Source organism: Protopterus annectens, chromosome 13.part0 (assembly GCF_019279795.1).
Source record: "Protopterus annectens isolate FY-2018-M chromosome 13.part0, PAN1.0, whole genome shotgun sequence".
Classification (NCBI taxonomy): domain Eukaryota; kingdom Metazoa; phylum Chordata; order Ceratodontiformes; family Protopteridae; genus Protopterus; species Protopterus annectens.
In genome coordinates, this window is record NC_056747.1 from 1,259,052,381 (window position 1) to 1,259,074,018 (window position 21,638).

At 37.0% G+C, this 21,638-nt stretch overlaps 1 protein-coding gene across 1 annotated transcript in view; it reads right to left on the bottom strand.

The window, feature by feature from the left end:
- LOC122788239 (complement C1q tumor necrosis factor-related protein 4-like) overlaps positions 1 to 21,638 on the bottom strand; it is a 300,318-nt gene that overhangs the window by 278,475 nt on the left and 205 nt on the right. The gene's annotated exons all lie outside the window — the stretch shown is intronic.

Sequence of the window (21,638 nt, forward strand, 5' to 3'; positions counted from 1 at the left end):
GGAATGAATTTACTTCTCTTTTTCCTGGTGTACAGTGAGTAATCATTCTCCACAAACACTCTGCTGTCTCCCAGTTTTAGTATTTTGCCCTTGTGCCACAGTTTTGACAAAATCAACTAAGTCTGCTGGTAGTATTGTATCTCTACTATTAAAGGTCTAGGTTGCTTTCTTATAGCTAGATTTGGAGCATACACATGATGTGCCCATTCAACGAACAAATCCTGCTGTGGAATACCAGGTCCAGTTGCTTATTTGTGCTTTTATAAATGTAATGCAGCCTATTCCTTCCAGCTTCTCTGGTATAGCTGAAAATCTCAAGTTTTCCCTATGTGCCCTGTCCTCTAATTCTATTATTTTTTAAACATCTCTTCCTGAGCAGTCTCATATTCAGACTTTTATTCATTTTGACCTCTGACTTTTGCAGCTGTATCATCTCATCTGAATATCTGTTTAAAGCTTCTTCCATTTGTTCTAGCCTTTTGTTGTTTGTGTTGATATACTCTATCAGTGTTTTGTTCATTTTAATCAGATATGTATCCAGGTGTCTTATATCATCCTATAGGTTATTGGAGGTCATGTCTGAAGGTTGCATTACTTTTTACTGAACAGCTGCAGAACTTTCCCTAGTCAGTGCTTCTTCCTCACTTTTTGTAGCTGTTTTTTCCCAGGTCTTCAGTATTTCTTTATTCCTGGCATCCAGGCACTGTACTTTCTAGCCAGTTACTGAAATTCACCCATAAATACAATTATACTGGCTTTCTCTGCTGAGTTTCTGTTTTCACACTGGGACAGCTAGAAACAAGCTGTTATGCAGTGTGCAGCCATATTGGAACTATCTGTGTTTCCCTAGTTTTTTATTCCAAAAAGGAAACAAATTGTTCAGATTTCCTCACATTTTTGCTTCTGTGAAGACAGAAACATAATTCTCTGTGAACATCCAATAGGTGTAAGATATATTCTCCTTTATTTGAGAAATTTGGAAAGAAGACTGGAAGGTTGATAACCTGATTAATAATGGGTTCTGACACCACCTTAGGTAGACAGAAAGGACTGGTCCATAAAGATACTCTATCCTTGTGAAAAATTAGATAAGGTATTTTAGATGACAGGACCTGTAATTCTGATACCCTTCTAGCAGCCAAGATGATAGTTTTCCAGGTCAAAAATTTTAGTTCACACTTAGCTGATGATTCAAAGGTGGGTTGGTTTACAGTCTGCAAAACAAAACAATATTTAAACCACAAGAAGGAGTGGGGTCCTTTAACGGAGGTCAAAGAAGATATGCTCCTCCAAGAAAGGTTTTGTAAAATTTGGAAAATGCTAAAGTTGTATTATTTACTAATATATGAAAATTAGAAATGGCTGCCAATTGTACTGTTACAGTTGATGAGCTAGCCCCTTCATTGAAAATATCAGTTAAAAGGTCAAGAACCATGGAAACTGGAGCTGAAAATGGATCTAAATTATTTTTATGTGCCCAAAATACAAATCTTTTTCATTTACCTTTGTAAACTTTTCTAGTAGAAGCTTTGTGGGATGATAAAGAATATGACAGACAGGGGAGGAAAGCCTGGATTGTCTGTTGATTAATGGAACTGGAGAAATGATGTCATCAGCTTGAGACCTGAAATGTTTGGATGAGTCCTGCTTGATGGGTGAGACAGTATGTCTGGAGTTGGATCTAGAATCCAAAGTAGGTGTACAAGATAAAGCCAAAGGAAGGGAAAATAGATCTGATAAGGCCAGTAAGGTGCAATGAGGATAACTGTGCTCTTCAATCTAGATGCTTTCTGAAGAAATGTAGGAATGAGGGGAATTGGAGGGTAAGCATAACGGAGACTGGAGGGCCAAACTTGAAGTACAGCATCTCTCTGGGACTCCCCCACTGGTGGGATCAGTGCAAGGAATGTGCTACACTTGTTGTTGAGGGAAGATGCAAAGAGATTGCAGAATGGCTGGCCCCATCAATGGAAAATCCTCTCTGTCACCTGCATGTTCAGACACCACTCATAAGGCATTAGAATAGACCTGCTTAACTTGTCTGCAATTATGTTGGACTTCCCCAGGATGTGCATTGCTATCACAAAGCAATTGGATGAGATCACCCATTGCCATATTCTCATAGCTTCTTGACAAAGAAGGTAAGATCTGGTTCCCACTTGTTTGTTGCTGTACCAGACTACTGACATATTGTCTGTCTGAATCACAACAGTCCCAGTTGGGAGAGTGTCTTGGAAGGTCGGCTTTTCATTTCCAGGACATTAAAATGTGTGTTAGCCTCCTTGGGGTACCATGCGCCTTGGACTGTCCTTCCCAAGAAGTGCCCCTAACCTGATCTGAGAGGTGACCAAGGTCACTGTGGCCTTGGGTTGGGGGAGAACAAAGGGACAGCCTTTTTGTATTTGGTAGGAATGGATCTACCACAGAAGGTAATTTTTGCAAGCTTGAGTTATTTTGACTTGACTGGATAATGGCTGTTGGAGAAAGGACCATTGAGTTGTCAGTGTCCATTGAAGGATCCTCATATGGTACTTTGCCAATGGTACTACAGTGATTGCCCCTGACATGGAGACCAATACTTGGAGAATCAGATGAACTGAAAGAGAACCTTGAATGATCTTTTTGACCTAGAACTGAATTGCTTGAACCCAGGACAGAGGGAGAGAAGCTATTTGATTGACTGTATTGAAAACAGCACCAATGAATTCCATTATTTGGGATGGCTCAGTTTGAGATCTGTTGTAATTGACAGAGATCTCCAGATGACAACATAACTGGAGTAAAATGTCCGAGCTTGAATTAGATGATGCCTGGTCAGAGCAGTTATCAGCCAGTCATCCAGATATGGAAATATCCAGAATCCCTGCAGTTTGAAGTGAGCTGCAACTACTGCACCTTGGGGACTGTAGTGAGACCAGAGAGCACTGCTCTGAATTGCTAATAACTGTCTCCCAGACAGAAGCGTAGATATATCCTGGACCATCTGTTTATTTTTACATGATAATATGCATCCTGAAGATCAGTCGAGCATTTCCAGTCATCCTTGCAAAGAAAAAGCAGAATGGACTTAACCATGACCATCCGGAACTTTGTATACTGAACTGATCAATTTAGTTTGCTGAAATGGTCTCCAGTCCCCTGTTTTCTTTGGCACTAAAAAGAATCTATTCAAGTTCTGAACTCTTTCTGGTCTGGGGGACCTCCTGGATGACTTTTCTAGCAGCTTGTTTATTTCTAGTGCTTCTCCTTGTGATTGGGTGAAACATCTGGGATTTTGTTTGATACCAGTAGGGGTGGATAAGAAAGTGGTATTATGTAACCTCTGGATATTACCTTCTGCACTCATGAATCTTTTGTAATTTCTAACTAGGCTCTCTGGTGCAGGGAAAGATGACCCCCAACTGCCTCCAAAGATGGACAGTTGGGTCTCCTTTCAGGAGTGCTGATAGGATCTGTCATAGAAGGTATCCCTAGATCCTGATTATGCATACCACCTCTGCCACAGGGACATTTCTTCTTTTTGAATTCCCCCTCTGGCCCTGGGGGAACTGCCTCCACATAGATCTTGGAAGAGACCCTGGGATGTTTTGAACCACATTTTCCATCTGCCTTGTTGTTTCCCAGAAAAGATCCATTCAAAGGTAAAAAAATATACGCCCAGAGCAGATAGTGTTTTTCCTTCCTGCTCACACCTAGAGTGTGTGTCTTTAACTTTGGGGCCAAATAAAAAACTTCCATCAAAAGGAGCATTGATAAAGGAAGATTTGAAAAGTTCTGCAAAGTCATACAAGTGAATTCAGGCATGTCTCCTGACGGAAATGCCTGAACCCACTGCCTGTGAGGTACCTTCAGCTGCATATGAGAAAAAGTCATGGACAAGTTTGAAATGGACTGAAGTGTAGCCAACTGAGAGGATACAGTGCTCTGTACCTCAGAGGATGTGGTTCCAGAGAAGGATTTGGAAAGTTCTTTAATGAAATTCCTCTGAAGTCTCATAAAAAGGGGCCAAGTAATTCAGTGACCTAAGAGCAAAGGTCACTGAAGCATAGATATGCTTCCTGAATCTGTCCAGTGCCCTAGACTCTCTGTTGGGGGGTGGACACAGTAACTTTGTTTTGCCAGTTCCTTCTTGTTGGCTGTTGCCATGACCATGGCATCAGCTAGTAGTCTGATACTTCAAAAAGTTCTATTTTTAGGTGGTGCCAGGATCCTATCTGGTCTCTCAGGGATAGGTTCTATTATGTCAGGTTTATTCCACCTGCAGAGAGATCAAAATCAATGAGCTCATTGGTGAATGGAGTCACCCAGGAGGTAGATGGGCCAGCACCAAAGACCTCTAGGAATACTGACTCCTGTTGGGAAAGGTTATCAGGGGACCAACCACCCTTTTGTTTTAAGAGCTCTAAGATGTCTCCAAATGAGACATCATTGGGTTGTGATCTGGGGGACCTCTTCTCCTTCATCAAAGTTAGTGTCTTCTGTGACAGACTCTTGCGGAGAAGTGCCTCCTTTTACAGTTCCTCTTCCTAAGGACTTATTTGGTGGGATGCTCTGGAGAAGCATCAGAAGAAATTACTATATCCTGCTGGGTTGTCTGGAAACTGGTTTGGGCTGGCTGTCCCAATGGAGCAAATGATTGATGATCTGGATGCAAAATTGATTGAAACTGGGTAGTCAGAGCTGAAGAGGAAAAATAAGTCTGTTAACTATAGGAGCAGAGAAAGCTCACTCTACTACCCCAAAGAAAAGAAAAGAAAATTTTGAAGAAAATGCCTCAGAGAAAAGTACACCAATGACTTCAATAAGGCATGCTTATGGACTGTCAGCTCCCTTTGCCCTGAAAGCAAACTACTCAAGGAGAGTCAGAGCCAAGCTATCCAGTGCTGAAGCTCCCAAGGGACAGAGATGTCTCCACTAGCTTCAGAGTCAGGTCTAACACCCTGGAACCAATGCTCCAGCTCCAAGAGTCATCCAGTTCTAAAGTGTTCAATGCCAGATTACTCAGAGACACTATTGGAGTCAGAGATACTAACATCTTTTATTCTGAGGCAGATGACTCCAGGACTTTTGGATCCTATGGCTCTGAAACTTATGGTCGGGTCAGAGAAGGAGCTAACAATGGATGAAAAGTACTGATAAGGGTCTCTGGACCCCATGAGGTCAAAGCTGGGAGAACTCCCATTTGAATCTGCATCCTGAGGAACTTCCTCATCATCCTGTCCACATCAGCTTCTGTAAAACTCTTGGAAGATCAAATGGATGAGGCCATGGATGAAGGTTTCAAATGGTGTTGGGGCAATGCCAAAAAGGGAGATAGGAGCAGCGAGATGATCCAATTTGGCAATATTGGAGGAAAATAAATCTTTGGAGATTTTTCTGATCTAGATTTCAGATCACAAGCTGTCAGATCTGATTTTTTTAGCTTGCTTTAGGGGAGGTTCCGAAGATTGAGTTATAGCAGTAGAAGTTGTCAGCTTCAGAGATCTTTTATGAGATTCTCTAGTTTGAGATTCTCTTCTTTTATCTGTTCTTTTGGGGGCTGTAGAAGCAGTTTTAGAATCAGCTTTTTTTTTCTATCAATGTACAGGTATTAAACCCCTTACAGATGTCACAGTCTACATTGAGGTGAGTAGACCCTAAACAATATGTGCATCCGAATTAGGAACTTTGTGGTTGCAGGGCAGACACTTTTAAAACCTGAAGGTTTATCAGCCAGTGGCAAATTTAAATAGAGCAATTTAGAAGTTTATTTTATTTTATTATTATGTATTTATTTTTTTTAGAAAGGGAAGAAATTACCAACAATGGTGATCTAAAGAGAGTACTAAAAGTATTTTAAGTGACAGTAACACCAACTATAGTACTAAAGAAATCTGAAAAGAGTCAGCTAATAAAAATAGAAAGAAATTTAGAAATAACTTTTTAAAAGTTATAAAAGGGAGGAAAGATATGTAGAAAAATATAGAATTATAAGGCAAATTTAACTCATAAAAATTACTATAATAACTCAAGAGTTTACAGTGGCCATGTCCGTACACTATGGTGGCAAACAAGATCTGAGGTATGTTAGGTGACTAAGGCATTATGGCTAAAGGGAAGAGCTTGAGAGTTTCAGTGTTCCACAAGCTGGAAGAAGTGGCCAAGTCGGATTGGATCCAAGTCCAGCAGTTGAGGAATGATTAAAAATGACATCATCAGATTAGAGGTTTTACAGTATAAGAAGAAAAAAAAAGACAAAAGTAAGTTTAATGTTCATATTCTGTGATCTCAGGCTGCTGTGGTGGGCTGGCATGGGGTGTAAAAGTGATCTGATTATATACATGTAGAAATAGGATATTTTCTCTTTTTATTTTACAAGGGTGAATGTCTAGATTACTACCTTTGGTTTAAGCTGTAAACAGGTGCTTTGTAAGCATGCAGGCTTTAAAAATAAGACAAAATGATGCAAGACATAAAAATGTTAAGTGCCTTACAAATGCAAAGATAGTAGCTTGCTTGTTTCCACTGGCAAATTTTTTGTGGAGTTGAGATGCCTGCAGCTGAGGGCAGTTGTGCTTTCTTTTCTGAGCAAAATTTACAAAGACTCATTACTGAGTACATTTCCATGGAGACTGCAGGTGCACTTAATCTTGAGAATTCTGAGTATTCTTTGCTGATGGAAATGCAACATTTAAAGTACAATGGCAAGCAGTTCAGTGAAAAAAAATAAGTTTGAAATTATAAGAAGTGAGAGGTAACCTCCCTACCCTAACATCCTTAATATTTTAATGGAGTTAATAGAACAGGGTACAATTTAGTTTTATTTAAAGATAGCCAGTGTACTTTTTTAGGGCAAAAAGTTGTTTTCTGAAAGCTTACAAGCTATTTTTCATATCTGGGAGGAGAGATCAGAAAAGAAAAGACAGCAATCAGTGTACATGGGAGCATAGGCTGTAGCATGAACTTTACTATGGGTAACCTTAATTTTTATGTTAGATAATGGCTGTAGGTGCAGCCATCAGCTTGGAGCAATTGTACCCTTCTGGGGGGGGGGGGCAAACTTCATGTTTTGCAGTAGTACACATCTGTGTATGTTTGTTCCATGTTAACAGAGGATGGGAGTGTTTTGTATTAATTTTTGAGGGTTTTCATTAAAACAAAAAAGTGTTGAAAATGTGACACAAGTTCAAATGGAGATAAGAAAAAAAACTGTACAAAAGATCATCCTGCCAAACATTAGCATTTAACACAAAAGCTGGAGATACACATTACAAACTGTCACATATAATAGGTGGGAACAATAACTTCTTATCATGATGGCTATGCTGTCCATATTATCCTGGAACAAGAATGGCCTTACAGGTATAGATAAAAATGAAACAGTATTAAATTATATTAAGAAATGCAGAGTGAAAATAGTAAAACTGCAGGATACACATTTGGGAAAACATGAGCTGGTGAGTTTGATAAAGAGAGGATTTCAGAATAGATATTCAGTAGAAAATTGGGGACAGGGGAAAAGGGGAATAATTATATTAATTTCTAGAGTGGTTCCAATAGTGATAGATGAAGAACAAAAGAGAAAAATGGTAGCTTTGTGGTAGTAAGGGACTACTGGCAAGGGAGGAGGATTACAATGGCATGTATTTACATTCTACTTAAAACTATTATTATGAAGCTTAAAAAATGGGAGAAATAATCAGTTTTCAGCAGGGGATATTATTTATAGGTGGGAGCATACCTCTTAGCTGTCCCTGATTTTCACTCAAATTTTAGCCCTGTCCCTCTTAATTCCTCATAAAACATGAGATATTTGGGGAAAAGGTGGTGAATTATACTTAATAAATCATGAGCATAAATAGAATTCTAGACTTCCTTTACTTCAGAAAATGTATCTTAATCCACATTCTCTTATTCTGTCAATGTCTCAGGTTAAAAGTATCCCTTATTGTACTTGATTTGTCCCTAAATGGTTGAGAGCTATGGGTGGGGGCTGGAATTTGGCTTGGAATACTGAGGATGCATCAGGGGAACCTAAAAGGTACAATATAAGAAAAGATGACTTCTGAAGAAATTTATGAAAATATTTGATATAGAAGATGTGAATTCAGTGGTATGAACTTAGACATAATTTATATATTATTGCCAAGGTACAATAACTGGGCAAGACTAGATAGAAATTATATTTCACAGGAATATGTGCATTTAACTGAAAGCTTTGACATATGTCCAATAACTGTTTCTGATCATGCACCAATAAAAACTAAGATAAAAATACAGGGTAATAAAGTAAAAACAAGACACTGGTGCTTTCTCACCTACCTGTTAAAAAGAAAGGAATTTATGGAATGGGTAGTGGAAATTATTCAAGAGTTCTTAGGGAAGATAGAAATATCTTCAGAAGTTATAGTTAGTGACTGGGATAAAATGAAAATAGAGTTTAAAAATAGGGTCAAAATAAAATAGAAGGAGATGCAGTTAAGAAGTAACAGAAATTATTTAGAAGGGCTGACAAAGGTTAAAGTATTGCAGAATAAGGGGAATCTCTCAGAAAAAAAGAGGAGAAACAAATGCAAAGTGCTAAAGAGAAAATAAGGGAGTATCTGGATACTATGCATGAGTTTAGAAAGAGTGCAGTTAAGCAACTATTTTTGACAACTCCAGAGCACAATAACTTTTAACACAATGACTTAGGCAACAGAACATTGAAAGGTTTGTCACCAAACTTAGGGAACCTATAGCAAGAAAAATAGCCAGCGATACTGTCGAGGTTTTAGAGATATTCCAGAAATTTTATGAAAATTTGTATAAATCAGAGAAATGTGGAAATCACGAAAGAGTAGAAATGGAAATATTTATGAAAGACTTAATTATACCAAGGTTAAAGGCAGACAAGGCTCAACAATTAATAGTTAGGATAGGAGGTAATGAGTCATGTATAATCAATCTTCAGGAAATTCTCAAGGAACAGATTGTATTCCTGTGGAAGTTTGGAATTCATGAGTGAAATAAGTGATAAAGATTTGGAAGATTTTGTTTAACAGTATTTTAAAAACAGAGTCAGTGCTAACATCTTTGAAGAAAGCTGTAGAGGCTGTGTTACCTTATAATGGCAAAGACCTTTCAGACCCATCATCATATAGACCCATTTCAATTTTAAACCACAATTACAAAGTGTTTATGCCTACACTAGCTACTAGAATGGCAAAGGTGTTGCCAAAATTGATAGATATGGAGCAGTGTGGTTTTGTGGAGGGGAGGCAAACATTTGACAACATTAATAGAATGATGATCCAGAGGGAAGCAGAATGTTAGAAAATATCTCTGTTGTTGGTGGGTCTTGATGCAGAGAAAGCATTTGACATGGTAAGCTGGGATTTTATGAGTAAGGCACAATAATAAGGTTAATTAGGCGGATGTATGAGGATCAGAGGCAAGAATTAAAGTCAAGGGTTACTCTCAGATAAACTGTGTTTGAACAGAGGAACCAGGCAGGGGTGTTCTCTTTCCCCTTTATTTCCTTTATATTTAGAGACATTGGCAAAGAAAATAATGGACTCAGAAATAAAAGGATATAATTAGTATGGTAATCAAAAAAAGTTGGCTTTATTTACAGATGAGATTATTTTGTACCTGAAAAAAATGACATCTCAGTGTTGTGGAACATGTTGAGACAGTTTCAGGTGTCTTTAGCATATAAAATTAATGAAGATAAAACAAAGGCTATAGCCATAAATTTTGTACCCACATATGAATTGGCTCAGCAATACTTATATTTATGGGGACATGATAAAGTATTAAGGAGTATGGATTAAAAAGACTTCTGTTACAGATGCTAAGGATATGTGGGAAGAGACTAAAGAAAAGATAATACAAAAACTGGGAAACTGGAAACTTGTATTTATGGATACAAGCAGTGAAAAAAATGTTTCTTGTTTCTTTATTCTTGTTATACAGGTCAGACATACTTTTATCAACCAGAGGAGAAGTTGTGGACAATAGTTAATAAATAATTGAAGGAATTTATCTGGGATGGAATGAGGGCAAGAGTTAAGTGACATAAGTTATTCTTTCCAATAAAACAAGGAGGTTTAGGTTTAGCTGATTTGAATAGATATTTTTGTGCTACACAGTTAAGGTTCATATACATAACACAATCAGAAGCTTATAATTCAAAGTAAAAAGGGATAATGATGAAGCAAGACGGAAGTTCAAGAAATAGAATGCCGAATTTTGGAAGCATATCCTTAAGAAGAATAACCACCATACAGATTATATTCATAAAGTAGCAGAAAGTATTCTAAGAAGTAAGCCAATAAGAGAATGGAGACAGATTTTGTCAATAGGGATAACTGTAAGTTGGTGTACAGAAAATTGGCAAGAGTGGTGTGGAATTTACTAGGCAAAGGAACCACAATATCAGGACCAAATAACTGAAGCAAGAAAAGTAATAAATTGGGATGAGGCCAAGAAGACATTTGGATTGCAGGCTAGAGACTGCCTTCCCTCCCAAGGCTTGATCTCAGAGTACAGGCAAAGAGAAAGGGATATGGGAATTTTAAGTGAAAAACCTGCACTGTTAAAGTTTTTAGCTGAATCTAGAACAGAAGCAGCTGTTAAAAAGGGTTAATTAGTAGGGCATATAAAATATTGCATGATAACTATAAGAATCAATCAGAGGAGGTTAGTTAGAAAAGGTTGGGAAGAGAGAGTGGACAAGTAATTTACAAGAAAACAATGGGAAGACATATGTATGGTTCAGAAGGTTTAGGATCTTTGCATGGAAGTGTTTGCATATGTATTTTTATACCCCAAGCAGACTTCAAATAATTTTTCCTCAGGTAGATAGCAAATAATGGAGGTGTGATGGAGAAGAAAGAGGTAATTGAAAACATACGTTTTGGGAGTGTAATGAGTTGGCAGATTTTAAAAATTCCCTAAAGAGTCAGAAATATTTGGTGAGCTAATTGTTACAATAAAGGAAATTATTCTTTTGAGTTGCAACACTGGACCTGAATTGCCTAGACATAAGTTGTATTAAGCAATTACTAGAAATGGAAATCAAAGTCTACACCAACTGTATTTGAGGTATTGAATATTATAAAGAGAAAAAAGAACTGAAAAAGGGATCTTCAGTAAAGGGAAGGAACAAATTGTATGTAAGTAAATGAACATTGTGGGAATAATGCATGCATAATAATGCTCAGGAGGAGGAGTGAAGTTTAAGGGGAGGCAGGAATTCAGCATTTTTTAGTAATATTGGCCTGAATATAGTAGCTAAAAAGATATATGTGATGCATTTTGTATTTAAATAGAAAATGTTAAAATGGTTTGTTTTCTTTTCTGTTAAGGCATGTTTGCCCATGTCTTTTTTTCACAAGAAACATCTTTATTAAATTATCACGTGTGACACAGACAATCTTACATTTATATAAATGAAAATAAATCATAGCGGCACAATCTCAGTTGCAAACATTCTACATCACTTTTAATATAGATATAGTCATTATCAGCTAACCATTGTATAGCTCATTCACTTCCTGCCTTCTTTTAAACATCATTCCTCCTCTGCATGTAGTAGTTCCACATTTCCCATTTTTTATGTGCAATTTACTCCTACCCTTTTCTAAAGATCCCAGTTCCAGTTGTTTTATCTATCTTATTGTCTTTGTTACTTCTAGTAAAGATGGTTTAGACTTTGATTTCCATTTTCTTGTTATTGCTTTTTGACCGCCATCATAATTAGACTCAGCAAGGCTTACAATATCTAGGCAATTCTAACTCTGTATCATAGCTCACAAAAATAATTTCCCTTGTCACTCCAAATTGCTCACCCAGCATCTCTAACAGAGCAGTCTGCAGGAAATCTTTAAAGTCAGACAATTAATTATACTCCCAGAAAATATGTTTCCAATTACCTTCTTCTTCCCCATCACATCTCCAACCTTTGTTGTCTGCCTGAGGAAAGATTCTTTGGAGCCTGCTTGTAGTATAAAAATATCTACATAAGCACTTCCAGGCAAAGATCCTAAATCTTCTAGATCTTGTTGCATATTTGGAAGACATACATATATGCCCCATTGTTTCTTTGTGAATTGCTTATCCAGTCTCACTTCCCAAATCTTCCTAACCTCTTCTGATTGATTTTTATAGTTACCATGCAATATTTTATATGCTCTACTAATTATTCCTTTCTTAATGGCCATTTATGTTCTAGATTCTACTAAGAACTCTACCAGTGCTGGTCTTTTGTTTAAGACCCCTCTTTTTTTCTCTTTGCCTGTACACTGATATCAATCCTTGATATAGAAGGCAATCTCTCACCCTCAGTCTGAATAAGTTCTTTGCATCTTCCCATTCCATTACCTTTCCCTGTCTAGTTATTTGCTCTCAATACCTTGGTTCCTTTGTCAGTTTTCTCCAATATACTCCCACCCCCTCTTGCCTATTGTCTGTATCCCTAATTGCAGTCACCCCTATCAGAAGAATCTCCTGTTTGCCTATGTCTTAAGTGATAATTTAATAAAGGTGTTTAAAACAAAACAGTCATCCAGAATATGACATTCATAAAGTAGCAGAAAGTATACCAAAAACTAAGCTGACAAGTTGGCGAGAAGGAAGGGAGCACAACAGTTGACTAGAAGAATTAATAGTATGTTGGAAATGAAACAGAGGATTTGGGAGGTGGAGATGAACAGTAATAAAACAGTAACTTAATGTGGGATTACAATGCAATAATTATATGTGTGAAATGTAAAAGAACAAAAAAATCTGTAAATATTGGACTTTTTCAGGATTTTTTGGACTTGTAGGGGACTCTAAAGCATATGCCCTACTTCATGTCATTAATGTTCAAAAAATGCTTTGGGAGGGGAAGAGAAGGGAGAACGTTAACTGTAAGTAAATTACTTCTTTCTCACTAGCAGTATTTTTGTAGTGTATGGTTTTCTTTGCATGCTATAAAGTAAAGTTTTCAGTTATTTTAAGTGTAATGGGAATTGTAAACAGGTGCTGCTGCTTTTCCCTTTCTCCATTCTTGTTCATTTTTAAGAAATGTAGGTAATGCAATGAAAAAAGCCTAGCTGAAAGAGCATGACAAAAGAGAGGCTGCTGTGCTTTTTCTCATTATTGTGTGGGGAAATGATTTGATTGAGGACGTTGGACTGATTTGATGACAAGTTTTAGCAGTAAGTGAAAACAAATATTGAATATTATGAGGCTTTTTTCTAGCAAACATGTATGCTCAGTAGCAATTCTGCAGTTGGTCTTCATGTTTCCATGGAAACAATCTGATAAAGAGAAACTGGCTGCCTGATTCTCATGTCTCCATGGAGACAACCTGATAGAGAGAAACTGGCTACAGGCTGGTGGAGAGTGACTGGCTGAAGAAAGAAACTGAGAAAAGAAATTGGCTAGAAAATAATATTTTCTGAAAGTATTCAGGAGTTTTCCCAGCTGGGAGCGCTATAAAGAAAAGACAAAATCAATTAAGATTTAGTAGAAGCACCGGGTGCACCATGCGTCTTAGCATGTTTAACCTTTCTTTTAGGTTAACTCAAGTCTATGAGTGTTGCTGTCACAGTTTGGGACTTTTGTTCCTATTAGGAGGGTAAAACTTCAGTATTTGAAGATGTACACAGTTTTTTGTGTTAGTATTAAGTTAATAGATTTTAGGGGATACTGGGGATGTGTTTGTTTTGTTGTTTGAGGGCTTTCAATAAAACAAAAAGTTTTGTAAGATGTGACACAGGGTGAAATGAATATGACAAGAAACAACTGTACAAAACTTCAACCTGTCAAACAGTGTAGCCATGTAACACAAAAGGTGGAACTAGACATTTAACAAAAAGGTGTTATACATAAAAGTATATAATTTTTAATACAATGATCATTTATGTAATGTCTTTAAAAGTCAACTGTCTCACAGATAAATAAAGAAAGAGTAGTGAACTATATTAAAAATGTAGAGTGCAAATAGCTATGTTACAGGAGACACACTTAGAAAGAACTGAACATGTGAATTTGATAAAGAAAAGTTTTCAGGACGGTTATTCAGAGGAATACCTGAGACAAAGTAAAAGAGGAGTATTATATTGAGGATAAAACAATAGTAATGTCAGATTTGTTGTGGTAAGGGGCTACTGGCAAGGTAGAAGGATTACACTGGCATATATTTATATTCCACCTAAAACTGCTATAATGGAGCTTAAGAAAATTCTGAGAGAAATAATTAGTTTTCAGCAAGGAATATTACTTACAGGTGAGGAATGGAATGTGATTTGCAACAGTGAAGCTAAGTCTGGGGGGGTCCAAAAGGGAAAGTATAACAAAGGAGGATACATTTTTGAAGAAATTTATGAAAATATTTGGCATGGAAGATGTGAATTCAGTAATACGAGTTCGGAGTGAATTTACATATTATCCCCCAAGATATAAAAATTGAGCTAGGCTAGACATAAATTAAATTTCACAGGAACATGTGCATTTGATTGAAGGTCTTGATATGCACCCAATAACAATTTCATATCATGTGCCAATAATAACTAAAATAAAAACACAGAGTAATGAAATAAAAATGAGACACTGGTGCTTTCCTACCTATCTGTTAAAAAGAGAGGAATTTAAGGGATGGATAGTGGAGATTCCTCAGGAACTATTAGAGGAGATAAAAATTTCTTCTGAAAATGTAGCTAGGGAATAGGATAAAATTAAGGTGGAGTTTAAAAATAGGGTGGAAATAAAAGAAAGGGTGCTATGGTTAAAAATTAACAAGAATTATTTTGAGGGACTGACAAATGTTAAAGTATTGCAGAATAGGGGGGATTTTCATAGAAGAGGATCAATTGCAGAATGCTAAGCAGAAAATAAGGGATTACCTCAATAATATGCACATGTTTAGAAAGATTACTGTTAAGCAATTATTTATGATAATAACAGTAGAGTGCAAAAACATTTAGCAAAGTGACTCAGGCAACAGAAAGTAGAGAGGGTTTTCACCAAGCTTAGGGAGCCTATAACAAGGAAGGTAACAAGAGATCCTGTAGAGGTATTAGAAATATTTTGGAAATTCTATGAAAGTCTGTATAAAGCAGAGAATATGGAAATCAAGAAAAGATATAAATGGAAATGTTTATGGAAGAATTAAACATGCCAATGTTAGAGGCAGATGAGGCTCAATTACTAATGGTTAGGACAGGAGGAGATGACATAAAAATTGTGATGTATAACCAATCTACAGGAAAGTCTCCAGGAACAGACTATTCCTGTGGAAGTCTGGAAGCTAGGAGGGAAAAGACTGATACAGATCTGGAAGGTTTTGTCTAACAGTATTTTAAGAGGAGGAGAAGTACCAACATCCTGGAAGAAAGCAGTGGTAGCTGTAATACCTAAAGAGGGTAAAGATCCATCAGATCCAGCTTCATACAGGCCCATTTCACTACTAAACCATGATTATAAAGGGTTTATGTCTATAATGGCTAAAAGAATGGCAAACGTAATGCCAAAATTGATAGATATGGATACGTCTGGTTTTATGGAGGGGAGGCAAACATTTGACAACATTAATAGAACACTGATGATCAAGTGGGAAGCAGAATGTAAGAAGATACCATTGTTGTTGGTGGGTCTTGATGCAGAAAAAGCACCTGACAGAATAAGCTGGAAATTTATGAGCAAGGTAATGGAAGCATTTGCATTTCCTGAAAAAAAATTATAAGGTTGATTAGGAGGATATATGAGGGATTGGAGGTGAAAATTAAAGTGGGTGGGGTCCTCTTTCCTCTTTATTTGCATTATATTTAGAACCATTGTCAAAGAAAATAAGGGACTCAGATTCAAGGATATAATTGGTATGGTCATCAAGAAAAGCTGGCTCTATTTGCAGATATTATTTTATACCTGAGAAAACCAGAAAGAGACAGAGTGCTGCGGAACATTTTGAGGCAGTTTCAAATCTTTTCAGGATACAAAATTAATGAGGCTAAAACAAAGGCAAAAGCAGTAAATTATGTACCCACACATGGATTGGTTCAGCAATATCCGTATTTATGGGACATAATAAAATGAAATATTTAGGAGTATGGATTAAAATTATTCCGGTGTGGTAGCTAAGGATATATGGGAAGAGACTTAAAGGATAATACAAAAACTGACAAAATTATAGCTTTGTTATATGGATATGGATATGGATAGTAAGATACAAGCAGTCAAAATGTTTTTAGTCCCTTTAGTCTTATACACAGGTCAAGCATACTTTTATCTACCAGAGAAGTTGTAGACAGCAATTAATAAAGAGCTGAAGGACTTTATCTGAGAGGGGAATATGGCAGGAGTCAAATGGGATAATATTTTATTTATTTATTTATTGACCGGGAGTGTCCGACTGGACGTAGGTCCATTTTCAGCGGAGGCCCAGGGAGAAAAGCTCCACAGTTAAAATAAACAGACAGTAGTTACATTGGATTATGACTCTTCCAGTAGAACAGGGCAGATTGAGATTACCCAATTTGAAGAGGTATTTCAAAGCTACACAGTTAAGACTCCTTTACATAGCACAAGCAGAAAACTATAATTCAAAGTGGAAAGGGATGATGTTGAAACAGGGAAGAAGCTCAAGAAACAAGGAGAGACTGGGATTTTAGATGCAGGCCTTTAAGGAGAATAACAATAATCATACAGAATATCATAACCATAAAGTAGCAGAAAGTATTCTAAGAATTAAGCCAACACAGGAATGGAGAAAGGCAATTATGCCAATAGGGATGACTGCAATGTAAAAATTTATTGGAGAAAAGGAATCAAGGTACTGAGAGCAAATAACTGGAAGGGGAAAGGTAACAGAATGGGAAGAGGCCAAGAATTTATTTGGACTGCAGGTTAGAAATTGCCCTCCGTGTCAAGGATTGATATCAGAGTTTAGGCAAAGAGAAAGAACTAGGGTGGTGCTAAAAGAAAGACCAGCACTAGTAGAGCTTTTAGTAGAATCTAGAACAAAAGCCACCATTAAAAAAGGTAGCGCATATATAATATTGCATTATAACTATAAGAATCAATCAGTTGGGAAGAGAGACTGGATAAGCAATTTACAAAGAAACAATGGGAGGATATTATATATATATATATATATCTATATATATATCTATATATATCTATATCTATATCTATATCTATATATATATATATATATATATATATATATGTATGTATGTATGTATGCATATGTCTCCCAAATATGCAAAACAAATCTAGAAGATTTAGGATTTTTGCTTGGAAATGTTTACATAGATATTTTTATATCTCAAGTGGGCTCCAGAGAATTTTTCCCTAGGTAGACAGCAAATGTTGGAGGAGTGACAGGGAAGGAAGAAGTACTTGGGAACATATTTTCTGCGAGTACAATGGGTTGGTGGACTTTAAGGATTTCCTGCGGGATGTACTGTCGGAGATGCTGGCTGGGTGGATTGGTGTGACAAGAGAGATGATTTTTCTGAGCTATGATACAGAATTGGAATTGCCTAGACATGGTAAGGCCTTGCTGTATCTAACTATGGTGGCTGCCAAAAAAGTAATTACTGGAACATGGAAATCAAAATCTGAACAAACTATATTAGAAGTATAAATACAGTAACAGAGATAAAATAACTGGAATTGTGATCTTTAGAGAAGGGTAGGAGCAAACTACATGGGAAAAATGGGAATTTTGGGAACAATACATACAGGGAGAAATGAGGTTTAAAAGAAGGCAAGACTTAAATGAGATATGTAATGCTTGACTGAAAATGATTATAAGTGATGTATAATGTTTGCAACTGGGAGTGTGTCAGTATGGTTTGTAATGTAAAATGCTTGCAACTAAGATTATGTTGGTGTGGTTCATTTTCATTTATATAAACGTATGATTGCTTATGTTGTAAATGATGTTTAATGAAGATGTTTCTTGTTTAAAAAAAAGGGGTAGGAATTGAATAATTTATGTAATGTTGCTTAGGTTATATGATATATAGTAATGTATGTAAAGTATAATGTTTGTTAATATGTTAATACAGTTTGATTACTTTTGTATAAATATAAATGTGCCTATGCCACAGATGATAATCCAGTAATTATTAGTTATGTATTTACCATAACCTGGTATCTGTTTTGTCCTCTCTTCATTCTGCTTCACATATGGATCTCGGATCCGAAACTCGGCTCTGGCTCGGACACCTCTTACAGATTTGAACTTCCAAGCTCAAACCCCTCCCCTTACCCATGATCCTCTACACCTCACCCAACCTCCTCAGATCATGTTTGCCAGCCCCAAAGCTCAAGGAAGAAACCCAGGAGCTCAACCTGGAACCAGAGTTATAACAAAGGCTATCTAGATCCTCCCGAAGCATATTCAGAAGGAGGGGTCTGGTTGGGCAGGAATGTGAAGCAGAATGACAAGAGGACAACACAGATACCAAGTTATGGTAAGTACATAACTAATAAATCTGATGTTGTCCTTTTCAGTCTGATTCACATATGGGTCAAAGTCCCCAGCTACATATTTTCTTGAGTGACTTCAAGGAAGGATATGCCAGAGCACAGAAGTACCAAAGGACATTCTGCTCTTGGACACAACATCCAATTTATAATGGTACACAAAGGTGTGAGAATTAGACCAAGTGGCAGCAGCACAAATGTCATTAATGGAAGTCCTAGAAGAAAAAGCAACTGATGCGACAATAGACCTCGTGGAGTGAGCTTTTAGAGGACCTGGCAATTTCCAACCATTCTTTTCATAAATGGAGGCAACACAATTAGTGATCCACTTTGCAGGTTTTACTTTGGAAACAGCTTGACACTTACAATCAGGGGAAAAGGAAACAAATAATTGGTCTGACTTCCTGAAGTGCCTTGTCCTATGGAGGTAGAAATGAAGCTATGAACATCCAAGGAATGTAGAAGGTATTCTCCTTTGTTATATAATTAGGGAAGAACACTGGTAATTGAATACACAGATAATGGAAGATGTAGCCACCTTTGGCAGGAAAGAAGGGTTAGTACCATACCTCTCAACCTGGAAACGTCAAAAATCTGGACAAGGCCAATGAAAAATAGGTACAAATCTGTACACTGATTAACGTAAAAATTGCATACATAAGTATGTAACCCCACTCACTCCAATGGAATTGTGGGATACCAACTTTCAAACACAAACTGAAGAACAGACAACCAAAATATGGCACCAGAGTCCCCCTACAGCCATTCCAATGTCCCATTACCTTGCTATTTTGCCCCATTTACCATAAACACTAATATGTGCATGCATACTGCTTTACTTCTACAATGATTATTTGGATTTTACTTTTCCATTTTATAGCACAATGCACAAACACTAACAGAGCTCTGCTAAACAACGTAATACTGTCTCACAATGAAAATAGACTTGGCATTAAAACTTCTCTGCCCTTGAAACTCACAAGCATTGAAACCCACACCACATCCAAAGAAAATGCATCTGGCCAGTAGTGGATAATGATTACCTTTGGGCTGTTTTCAAATCATAGGCCCCTTGCACACAAAACAAAAAATATACATCTGTTCTTTGATACACCTTTCTGACTTTATTAAATTATATTCCTTGTATAATAATACAGCACACTTGTTAGATTTAAGTTAGAGCTCATTTTAAATTTATTGTTTGAACATTTTTCCAGTAGGCAATGAAACAAAATGCATGAACCAATAATGACAAAACTGCCCAATTCAGAACATTTCCATCATAAATGTCTACTTACACACATCTACATACATATATATATATATATATATATATATATATATATATATATATATAAGGGTCTACTTCATATGACTGAAAGCTCATATGATCGACAGCTGATATGGCCGACACATAAATCCAAAGCATTATGCCCTTTCCCCACTGTAGCACAACCCTGGAGTAGGAATAAATAGTTAGGGGGTTGTGGGGGGCACAGCCCCCCACATTGGGGGGTGGGGGGGCAAAGCCCCCCACATATGTCATAAATTTTAGACATACATATGGATAATTTTAACTGAATTGACTATATTCATGTAAATAATGTGGGGGGGCTAGGCCCAACACCCCACAACGTGGGGGCTGTGCCACCCACCCCCAACTATTTATTCCTACTCCAGGGTCATGCTACCATGGGGAAAGGGCATAATGCTTTGTCTTTATGTGTCGACCATATGAGCTGTCGATCATATGAGCTTTCAGTGTTTTGGTTGTCAATCATATGAGCTGTCGATCATATGAAGTAGACCTATATATATAGAATGACAGTAGTGTAAGCCATAGGCATCTTGCACAGCTTCTCGCACTTATTTTCAATTTCAGTTCTTTTGGGGGGGACAAAAGGACAAACACCAGGCAGGGGCACATTTTAAATATTGCTTGTATAATTTTGGAAAGTTGCTAGAATAAAATGTGTTACCACCATGCAGCATTTCACTGACAAGTCTTGAACCCAGGACTCTGTGCACTACAATCAGAGCAAAATACCACTATGCCAAATCAGCAGTTTCCTGAAAGATAGGAAGACTGCAACTTAAACGGCTATCATTTACTGAATTCAGTTCTGACTTCTCACCATAGCTCTCAACCTCTTAGCACAAAACACCTGGACAAAGCCAATAATGGGGAATACAGAATTCGGTTCTCACTTCTCACCATAGCTTTCAACGTCTTAGCACAAAAAACCTAGACAAAGCCAATAATGGGGGAATACATCCCTAAAATAGGGACAAATGTAAAATAATGATCTTATAAACTTAGAAAATTGCTAGAATAAAAAGTTTTGTGCAACCATTTATTTTCTGAAGAATATGAAGACTGAAATTCAAATGTTTGTCATTATTTAGAGAATTCAGTACTTCAGTGATTTGCCACAAAAACCCTGAAAACCACAGAATTAATGAGGAACAGAACAAAAAAAATAAGAAATTCACAAGTGGTGGTGGCTAAGGACTTTAGGCTGTTTTTACCTGTACCCAAGGTACAGGGTTTGAGCTTGACTACCTCTAGCCACCAGGTGTATTTATCTGGGGGCATACATACACATACACATACACATATACACACATGCACGCACGCACACACACACACCTCTCATTTTACCTGAATTTGCTGCATAGAATGATCTAATGTGTTGAAAAATTGAGCATTCCTGCATATGTATGATGAAAAGATATCTGAAATGTTTCTTTGGGCAGACAGCAATTGAACCTATGCAGTACATTTTCACAGTAACCAGCTGCCATATTGCCACTACTTGCTTAAATTATTCTAATCAGACAGTACGAACCAACTGACTGACACATTACGTTACAGTATTTCATTAATATCTTCTGAAATATTTTTATTTTTACCATTCATCATATGCACTCAGCTGTTACTTTGTTGTACTCCTGCATTCTTAAACCCATAAGACATACATACGTAAAGATCATCGGACAGAAACCTTCTTTTGCTAGTGCATTATCTTATAACTTCAAGGCCAGAGTAGGAAATCAAACAAACTTGAGGCACCTGTTGAAGTGCAGCCATTGATGGCAGATTAGCAGCCGATAACACATCTATGTGCTTTTTTCTTGTACTTATATCTGTTACCTAACTTGGGAGTTATTTAAACTGTGTTACTTAAGTAATA